Source organism: Nannospalax galili, unplaced genomic scaffold (assembly GCF_000622305.1).
Source record: "Nannospalax galili isolate Female #2095 unplaced genomic scaffold, S.galili_v1.0 scaffold182, whole genome shotgun sequence".
In the NCBI taxonomy this organism is placed as follows: domain Eukaryota; kingdom Metazoa; phylum Chordata; class Mammalia; order Rodentia; family Spalacidae; genus Nannospalax; species Nannospalax galili.
In genome coordinates, this window is record NW_008348662.1 from 3,015,062 (window position 1) to 3,024,581 (window position 9,520).

Below are 9,520 nucleotides of genomic sequence, written 5' to 3' on the forward strand. Positions count from 1 at the left end.
TTCAGGATCTAAATAAACGCATAAAATAAATTCAAAGACGGAAATGAATCGATAAGAATGAGTACTCTTATTTCAGAGCTAAAACCTATAATTTCCTTATTAATTTTTTTTTTTTTTTTTTTCGAGGCAGGGGCTCCTTTTGTTCCTACAAGAATTTCAAAGACTATTCAGGATCTAAATAAACGCATAAAATAAATTCAAAGACGGAAATGAATCGATAAGAATGAGTACTCTTATTTCAGAGCTAAAACCTATAATTTCCTTATTAATTTTTTTTTTTTTCTTTTTCGAGGCAGGGTCTCCATGTAGTCCTAGCTGACCTGAACTCACTATGTAGACCAGGCTGGCCTTGAACTTACAGTGATTCGCCTGCCTCTGCCTCCCGAGTGCTGGGACTAAAGGCGTCCCGCCCGGCTGCTTTTTTTCATTTAATGTGTATGAATGTATTGCCTGCATGCATGGGTATGTCATGCAATGCCCATGGAGGTCAGAAGAGGGGGTCAGATCCCCTGGAACAGGAGTTACTGATGGTTGTTACCCACTATATAGGCACTGGAAACCCAACCCAGGTCCTCTGCAAGAACAGCCAGTGTTCTTAATTGCTGAGTCATCTCCCCAGCCCCAAATTTCCTCATTTTTTAATACCTAAGAAGACAGAGAGCCAAATCTGACTTCCCTTCCATTTATTCAGGGCATGGGAAGATGTGCAAAAAAAAAAATCCACAGATTCTACCCATCAACCGGTGACCACAGTGAAGACTGGGTCTCTTGTAGCACTAATTCCCATTTCTCTCTGCACACCCTTAAAACCTAAAAGACTGGACATCATTTTAGACGCATGGGAAACATCAAAAGAAACCAGATACTGTGATCTGGAACAGTTGTGTCCTTCCAGAATTTCTATGTTTAAACCTAATCTGCAGTGAGCTAGCATTAGGAAGGAGGTGGGGCCTTTGAGGAGTGAGTAGATCATGAGGGTGGAGCCTCATGAATGAGATTAGTGCCCTTATAAAATCAGCCTTGGAGAAACACCTTACCCCTTCCACCGTGTAAGAATACTATAAGAAGAAGCGTGTGGTCTATGAAGCGGGAAGCTGGCCCTCACCAGATGCTGAATCCACCAGTACCACATGGATTCCCCAGGCTCAAAGACTGGGAGATATGAATTTCTGCTGTTTTTAGGCCCTTAGTCTAAGGGATTTTGATATAGTAGCTTGAATAGACTAATGAGATGCCAGGCAATCATTTATTGTAGCACACTGATCTTGATAATTTATGGTTAGGGTTATTTTGTAAGTCCGTACAGGTAGAGGTTGTAGATTTTTATCAGGTAGAAATGCAGATTAATTTCTGTCCAATGGGACAGACAATCCTAAAGGGTTTGGTTTAAAGCCCTGTGGGACATTATCAGTAATATACCTTAAGACATAATGTATGTATTATATATGTGTGTGTGTGACAGTATTCATATATATGTGTGCGTGTATATATATATATATATATATATGATAGATGCTTGTAGCATCTTATTAGTTGCCTTGTTTTTCTTGTTCCCTCATTAACTAATGAATTAAAACTCTTGGCATATTTTCATTTACTTCATATTTTCATTTTATGTTTACATGAGAGTCATAATTGTACCTTTCCTTAAATTTTACCTTAACCAAGATTAAGATGAAACCTATATAAACTTTGCCCTTTTCCTTTTTTGAGGCAGGGTTTTGCCATGTAGCCTGGGCTTGTCTTGGACTCTAGCTCCTCCCACCTCAGTCTCCAGCATGCTTACAGAGCAGGCGTGGGCCACCACACCTGGCTCCCAAATGAACGTTTTTTAAAAAGTGTCTATTCTTGGGCCGGGCTTGGTGGAGCACACCTTTATTCCCAGCACTTGGGAGGCAGAGGCAGGCGGATCTTTGTGAATTCAAGGCCAGCCTGGTCTACGTAGTGAGTTCTTGGACAGCTGGAGCTACAGGGAGACCCTGTCTCAAAAAGACAAAAAAAAAAAAGTGTCTATTCTTAGAACTAGCCTTTCAAACTCACAATTACATAAAATAAGACATCTCTGTTTTTAACCAAAGCAACTAAGTAGAAGGAACTTCTTTACTGTTCTGGCTGGAGGTGCTCTTCGGATTCAGGCAGTCTAACCAAAAGACTGTTTCTAAGAGAGCTGTCTAGACTTGAATAGGCCCAGTCATCTCAGTGTCAAATGGGAGTGAGAGAAGACCCTTTGTTCAGATGAGGCCTAAGGCAGTGATTTCTCAGAATCTAGAAAATGAGATGATGTTTCAGGTGAGTGGGAAAGTCATCTCCCTCCGGGAGAAGCTAGGGCCTTCAAGGTGGACCAAGGGAGGGGAGACAGAATGAGACCATGGAAGCCTGGCTGAGGGGAGACAGAATGAGACCGTGGAAGCCTGGCTGAGGGGAGACAGAATGAGACCATGGAAGCCTGGCTGCAAGCAGGGGTAAGAAGACCTCTATCCCGGGAGTTCAAAATGAACAAAGCATCACTCATTGCACTCATACGGTTCTCTGTTTTAAAATTTTTATAAATCCTTATGTATTATAATCATTGTTTTTATAGGAAGAGGAAAAAAAGCAAATCATGTTTACTTTGATGTTATAACACAGTGCCACAGGCTAGCAACTTAAAGAATAGGAATTTAATCTCAGTGGTGGAGCTGCAAGTCCAAGTGCTGGCAGAGTGGTTTCTGGTAGATCTTGGCTGGCAGATGGGCACCTTCCCACTGTGTTCCCACATGGCATCTCTCTCTAACTTTTTTTTAAGGACACCATCCCTCTTGGATTAGGGTTCACAGAACCTCATTACTTCTTCAAAGGCTCTTTCTCCAAATACTAGGGATGTGCTAGGGGTGTACTAGGGATGGGAACTCCATGCTATGAGCTTTAAGCGGGCACAATTCTGTCTATAACACATGGCAAAAATTCAGGAAGTATATAATGATACACTTTGAAAATACATTCCATCCCTCCCACCTCAATACACATTGTCACACACGTTTTACATGCTTCTCCATGTGAGTTCTTTCAAAAGGGAGTGACACCCTTGCAAGGGCTGCAGCGTGAAGTGAGCAGTGGACCTGGGACCCTGCAGGCCAGCGTTCCTCTTGACCTCTGGTGTCTGGAAAGGATGGTTGGGGAAATGTCTGCTGTTAGCAGAGAATACATGGGCTGTGTCCAGCCGAGGGCTGAGGAGTGGGGTAGACAGCAACATTAAAACACATACAGGTGAGTGGGAGAAAGACAAAGGAAGAAAATCCAGCAAACACTTTTAGTGGCCTGAAGGTTTTCCAAAGAATTTTAACCTAACGGACAGGATAATATGTAGGCTACCATAGTCATACATTGAAGTTTCTTTAAAAACATTTTTATAGGGGCTGGAGAGATGGCTCAGCGGTGAAGAACACTGGTTGTTCTTGTAGAAGACCCAGGTTTGAATCCCAGCACCCACATGGCAGCTAACAACTGTCTGTAACTCCAGTCCCAGGGGATCCAACAGCCTCTTCTGACCTCCGCAGGCAATACATGCATAAGCATAAAATAAAAATTAAAAAAAACATTTTATTATATTTGTTTGTGTGTCTGTATGTGTGCATGTGAGCATGCCACAGTATGCATGTGAAGGTCAGAGGACAACTTACAGGAGTTGGTTCTGTCCTTCCACCACATGGGTCCCAGGGAATCAAATTCAGGTCTTCAGACTTGATGGCAAGTGCTTTTACCCTCTGAGCCATCTTACCAGCCACCTCCTTGGTTTTTTTGTTTTTTGTTTTTTCAAATAAATTTGTGGGGCTGGAGAGATGACTCAGTGGTTAAGAGCACTGGCTGCTCTTGCAGAGGACCCAGGTTCGACTGATTCCAAGCACCCATATGGTGGCTAGGAATCTTCCATGAACTCCAGCTCCAGGGGATCTGATGCCCTCTTCTGGCCTCTTTGGGCATTGCATGACATGGGTGCACTCACACACATGCAGGTAATACACTCATATACATAAAATAAAAATAAATGAAATACTTTTAAAAATTTGTATGTATGTTTGTATGCATGTGCTGTCAGTGCACATGCATACATGTGTATGTGTGTATGTGTGTGTGGAGGTCAGAGGTCAACGCTGGGTGGCTTCTCTATCACTTTCCTGTTTTATTTTTTCTGAGACAGATCCTCACTGAACCTGGAGGCTCATCAGTTCATCAAGTCCACCTGGCCAGTGAGCTCCAGGGATTCCCCTGCCTGCTCCTTCCCAGTGCTATGATTACAGGCATGTACCACCATGCCCAGCTTTGTACATGGGTGCGAGGGATTTGAACTCAGATCTTCATGCTTATGCAGCAGTACTTAACAGATGGATCCACCTTCCCAGCCCCCATCTCTTTATGATTGCATTGAAGTAGCTCTTTATCCAAGTCTAAATTACTCTGCTCAGACCACCATAGCAAAATACAAAAGAAAGGCTACCTGAAACAACAGAAAAACAATTTTAAGATTTATTTTTAATATTTTATTTATTTTTATTTTATGTGTATGAGTGTATTGTAGGGCTTTGGATTCCCCTGAAACTGGAGTTAAGGATGGTTCATAGCTGCCATGTGGGTGCTGGGAATCGAACCCGGGTCCTCTGCAAGAGCAGTTAGTGCTCTTAACTGCTGAGCCATCTCTCCAGCCCCTTACTTATTTATTTGTGTGTGTGTGCCTGTGTTGTGTCTGTGTGTTTCTGTGCAAGTGCCCATGGAGACCAGAAGAGGGTGTCAGATCCCCAGGAGCTGGAGTTACAGATATGAGACATTTTATGTGGGTGCTAGGAACCAAATTCCAATCCTCCGAAAGAGCAGTGAGCATTTTTAACTGCTGAACCATTTCTCCAGCCCTGAAACAACAGAAATTTATTTTCTCACAGTCCTGCAGGCCAGAACCACAAGCAAGGTAAGAATGCTTTCCAGTGAAGCCTCTCTCCTTGGCCGGTAAGTGGTGTCTTCTTGCTCTGTCCTCACCTGACCTTTTCTTGCTGTATCCTTGGTATCTCAACTTCAAAATCTGAAGGTTGTCTCAGTCTGTTTTCTATTGCCATAACAAACTATCTGACACGGGGAAATTTATAAAGAATAGAAACTTATGTAGCTTATAGTTCTGGAGGCTGTGAAGTCCAACAATATGGTTCCAGCATCTGTTTGGCATCTGATGAGGGCCTCATTCTGCATTAGAACATGGCAGAGGGCATCACATGGCAAGACAGAATAAGTACATTGGATCTGGTTTCTTCTTATAAAGCCACTAATGCCATCACAGGGTCCTACCCTCATGACCTCATTTAATCCTGGACTTCCAAGAGACCCCAGTTTCAAATACCATTAACATAATAATTTTAGGTTCAAGTTTTCAACATGAATTTAGGAGGGACAAATGTCCAGACTGTAGTACTATTGTAACAACTAAGTCCCTTATCAGATATCTGATGAACAAAAATCATTTCTAGCTGTGGGCTTCTCTCTCTCTCTCTCTCTCTCTCTCTCTCTCTCTCTCTCTCTCTCACACACATAATTTCTTTTCCTCCTTTCTTTCTTTTCATTTCCCTGTAGTATCTTTTGAGGCACAGATGCTTTTATTTTTTAATCAAAAACAATTTTTTTGAGGCAGGGTCTCACTATGTATCCCAGCTGACCTCAAACTCATAATTCTGCTGCCCTCAGCTTCTCATGTGCCCAGCAGTCTTACACCTTTGTTAAAGAAAATTTACTCATTTTTTATTGTTTGGGATGCTATCCTAAATGAAATTTGCACGTGAATTTTTTTATAGTGCTACAGAATAAGCCCAGGGTTAGCACATGCCAAGCAAGGCTTCTAATACTGAGCTATATCCCCTGCCATTCACAAGCGCTTTCAAATTTGTAAGCTCTGTGTTCATGGCAAAGAGTCACAATTTCAAAAGAAAACAAATAATTCCCTTATAGCAATGATCATTAAAACTCCCACCCACCCCTCAATTTTCCTGTTAGTTTTACATCCCCTTGCCTCTATTTCCCTTCTCTTCCACCCACTGCTTTCCCTGTACACACTCACATATGACATGGAGGAACAAGCTCTAACCAGCCTCTTTTAAGGTGAATAAAAGAAAATAAAATAGAATTAAGAAGCAAGGAGACCAACTGCTTCTGTTGGCTTCCTAGCTTGAGGGGTTCGGGGGACTTTCCTTTCTAACAGTGTGCCATCCAGCATGCTCACCTAAGCAAGTTCCTTGAAAAAAAAAACACCAAGGGGAAAATTGTCCAAATAGAGAGACAGACTGGTAGAGGTCAAGGGCATTCTAAGATTTGTATCCATGTTAAATTGTCCTGGTGGTTATTAATCATGACCAAGACCGACCTTAGAATACTCAGTGTGCCACAACTTCATGGCCCCACAGGGACCTCCTACTCAGTCATTTACAGTCCTTACCTGAGAGAGCTTGCTGTCTACAGATCCTCAACATCTGGAGTGAGAGGTTGATTCATTTTTCTTGAGGCTTTAGAGTTAAAAAGCCTGGGACGGGTTGTTTGGTAAGCCTTAGGACTGTTTTCCACCTGTATGTGTCTACTTCTGTGATCTGGTTTCTACAGTATTATCTCACAGAGAGAAGGGCATGAGATATCTGATGAAGCAGAGGAAAGAAATACAAGGTACCAGACACAACACCTCAGACACCTGATTTGATCTGATGGTAGTTTACAGACACAGCAGCCTCCGGGGCGGGGGCGGGGGGGGGGGCGGAGACTGCACTTGATCAGCATCCTCACCGTTTGCTGCCAGTGAACACTTCTAGCCAGAACCTACTTTCTCCAGTCTTCCTTTTCCTGATCTCTGCATGCACTAAATACAAAGAACTCACAAAATGGCCTAAGAAGGAGAAAGAACAAAGTCAGACAATATAAAACTTGGGCAACCCATGTTCAGTGCCATGTTCTGATAGATGGAGGCTGACTACTTTGAGTCAATTGCTTTTTTTGGTTTTGGAGTTTAAACCTTAGAGTCTAGTTTTCCGCCACGTTGTTGTTGTTTGTTGCAACGAGAAGGAATCTCACATTGTAACCCAGGCTGCCCTCAAACTTGCTACGTAGCTGAGGTTGGTCTTGAACTCTTTTAAAAAATATTTTTTTATTGGTTTGAGAATTTCATACAATGTATTTTGAGCATATTCAGACCCCCTCCTCCTCCTCCACCAGATTTTACATTGAGATCCTTGATTCATTTGGAGTTTTGTGCCCATCTCCCAGGTGATTTTAGATTTTTGTCAAGTTCATCATTAACACTAACCACCACAGTCACCATCGTTTTTTCTCCTTTCACCGATATTAGGAGACAGGTGAGCATTTGACCTCACAGCCACTTTAGGTTCCAAGGAAACCATGGCCTTGAATCCAATGTTTGGTGGTCAGCCAGTAGTCTCTGTATAGACAGTTTTAGTCAAATTGGGGACACCTGAAGTAGAAGACAATATCTCAGGGTTCTGCTCAGCTCCCAGTGTTCAAGGCCCTTGGGAATTACCCAAACTTGCAAAAGGCCAACATTTCAGGCACTTGAGAGATGGTTCAATGGTTAAGAGCACTGGCTGCTCTTGCAGAGGACCCAAGTTCGATTCCCAGTACCCACGTGGTGGCTAACAACTGTCTGTAACTCCAGTTCCAGGGAATCTGCTACCTTCTGACCTCCACCGGCATTGCACAACACAGGTGCACTTACATACCTGCAGGCAATGCACTCATACACATAAAATAAAAAAATAAAAATAAGGGCGCCCACGCTCCCAATGGAGGGGCAGCCAGTGGTTGCCCAAGCCAGCTGGTAGGGCAGTTCCAGAAATGACCTACATTCTGTTGCCCGGAAAGGCCTGGTAGCTTCTCTGCGGTGGAGAGGGCGTCTCAGAACAATGCTATAGACATTTTTGAACCCGGACCTTAATACAAAGTACTGGAGTTTCCAAGTCATCAAGATACAAAATATATGCCAAATATCACAGTGAAGTTAACAGTTTGCAACTGGATGACTCAGTTATAGGAGTAAGTGATCAAGTACTTGTGGCAGTGGTGGTCAGTTTCACATTGATTGCTACCCTCCTCTCTGCATTTTTCAGAAATGTACAGCAGAATATTCATCCAGAAAACCAAGAGCTAATCAGGGTGCTTCAAGAACAACTTCAAACAGAACAGGATGCCCCTGCTCCTGCTCCATAGCAGCTCTATACTGAAATGTACTGTACAATCTGCTTACATCAAGCCTCCTACCCCACTGAAATGAACTGTGGACATCTTTTTTTGTGGCGCCTGCATTATTACATACTGGTGATATAGGTCATGGCTTGGTGCAATCAGTCGTCCAATCTGTAGACAAACAGTAACTCCTGACAGTATTTGGTTAAGCTGATCAATCTCAGGATGCTGTAAGGTTGCATCAAGATGTTAATGGTTATAACTGGAGATTCTCAGGACAGCCTAGATCTATTATAGAAAGAAATCATGGATCTGCCCACTTTACTGAGACATACATTCAGGGAAGTGTTTTCAGTCGGGGGTCTTTTCTGGATGTTCCGAATTAGGATAATACTTTGTTTAAAAATAAAATTCTGAGGAATGGAGTTACAGCTCAATGGTATAGCCCTTGGCTAGCATGTATGAACCTTAAGTATAAATAAATAAATAAATAATAAATAAATAAATAAATAAATAAGCCCAAAGTTTCACTCCCAGAATAGCCCTTCCTCCAGCTCTTGGGATGAGTCACTCAAAGCCCTGGGGCAAGAGAGAGGTTCATTTCTTGAGATCAAGCCTGAGTCTCTATGTGCTCATTTTTGAAGCCAGGCTTTTCTTCTGTGAGGGTACTGGGGGTCAGAGGGGCTAGAGGCCAAGTGTTCAAAATACATGAGCCTATAGGGGTCATTTCTTCTTCAAACCACCCACTCCCTTGAATCAATTTTGTTAAAGTATTTTACCACAATAGCAGGAAAAGAAACGTAAGACAGTAATCTTGCAGCCTGGTCTGTAAAGCCTTCTAAGAACGTGTTTCCCTTTTGCTCCCTTTATTTCTAATTTGAGACTCATAGTAACCAGAGTCTCTTTTGATGTCAATATGAGAGATTACCAGGCTACCATAAGGTTGGACTCCTGAAGAGGGCAGATCCATGCTCATCTGGACCCCTATGGGAGAATGTTCAAAACAAGTGTCTGCCTTCAGCTATCACTTGTTAAGGCTGCTTGGTCCCAAGTTGACCTCACACACAGGCCATCAGGATTTAGTTTTTGACCTGAGTCAGTGACATTCTATTAACCATTGACTTGTTTATATTACTTAGTACGTCTTAACCGTCTTCTCCACCATCACTGCCATTGTGGTCCAAAGCCCTCATCATCATTTGAGCCTCCTGCTTGGATGGCTGAGTCTAAACTCCTCAGCATGGCAATAGGACCACTCCCAGACCTGCCCTGCCTGCCCCCACAGCCTCCAGTATCCATGTTCTGTGTTCAAGTCACACTGAGA

At 42.8% G+C, this 9,520-nt stretch overlaps 1 pseudogene; it reads left to right on the plus strand.

The window, feature by feature from the left end:
* Positions 1 to 4,945: 4,945 nt before the first annotated feature.
* LOC103744191 lies at positions 4,946 to 8,613 on the plus strand (annotated as a pseudogene).
* Positions 8,614 to 9,520: the final 907 nt, after the last annotated feature.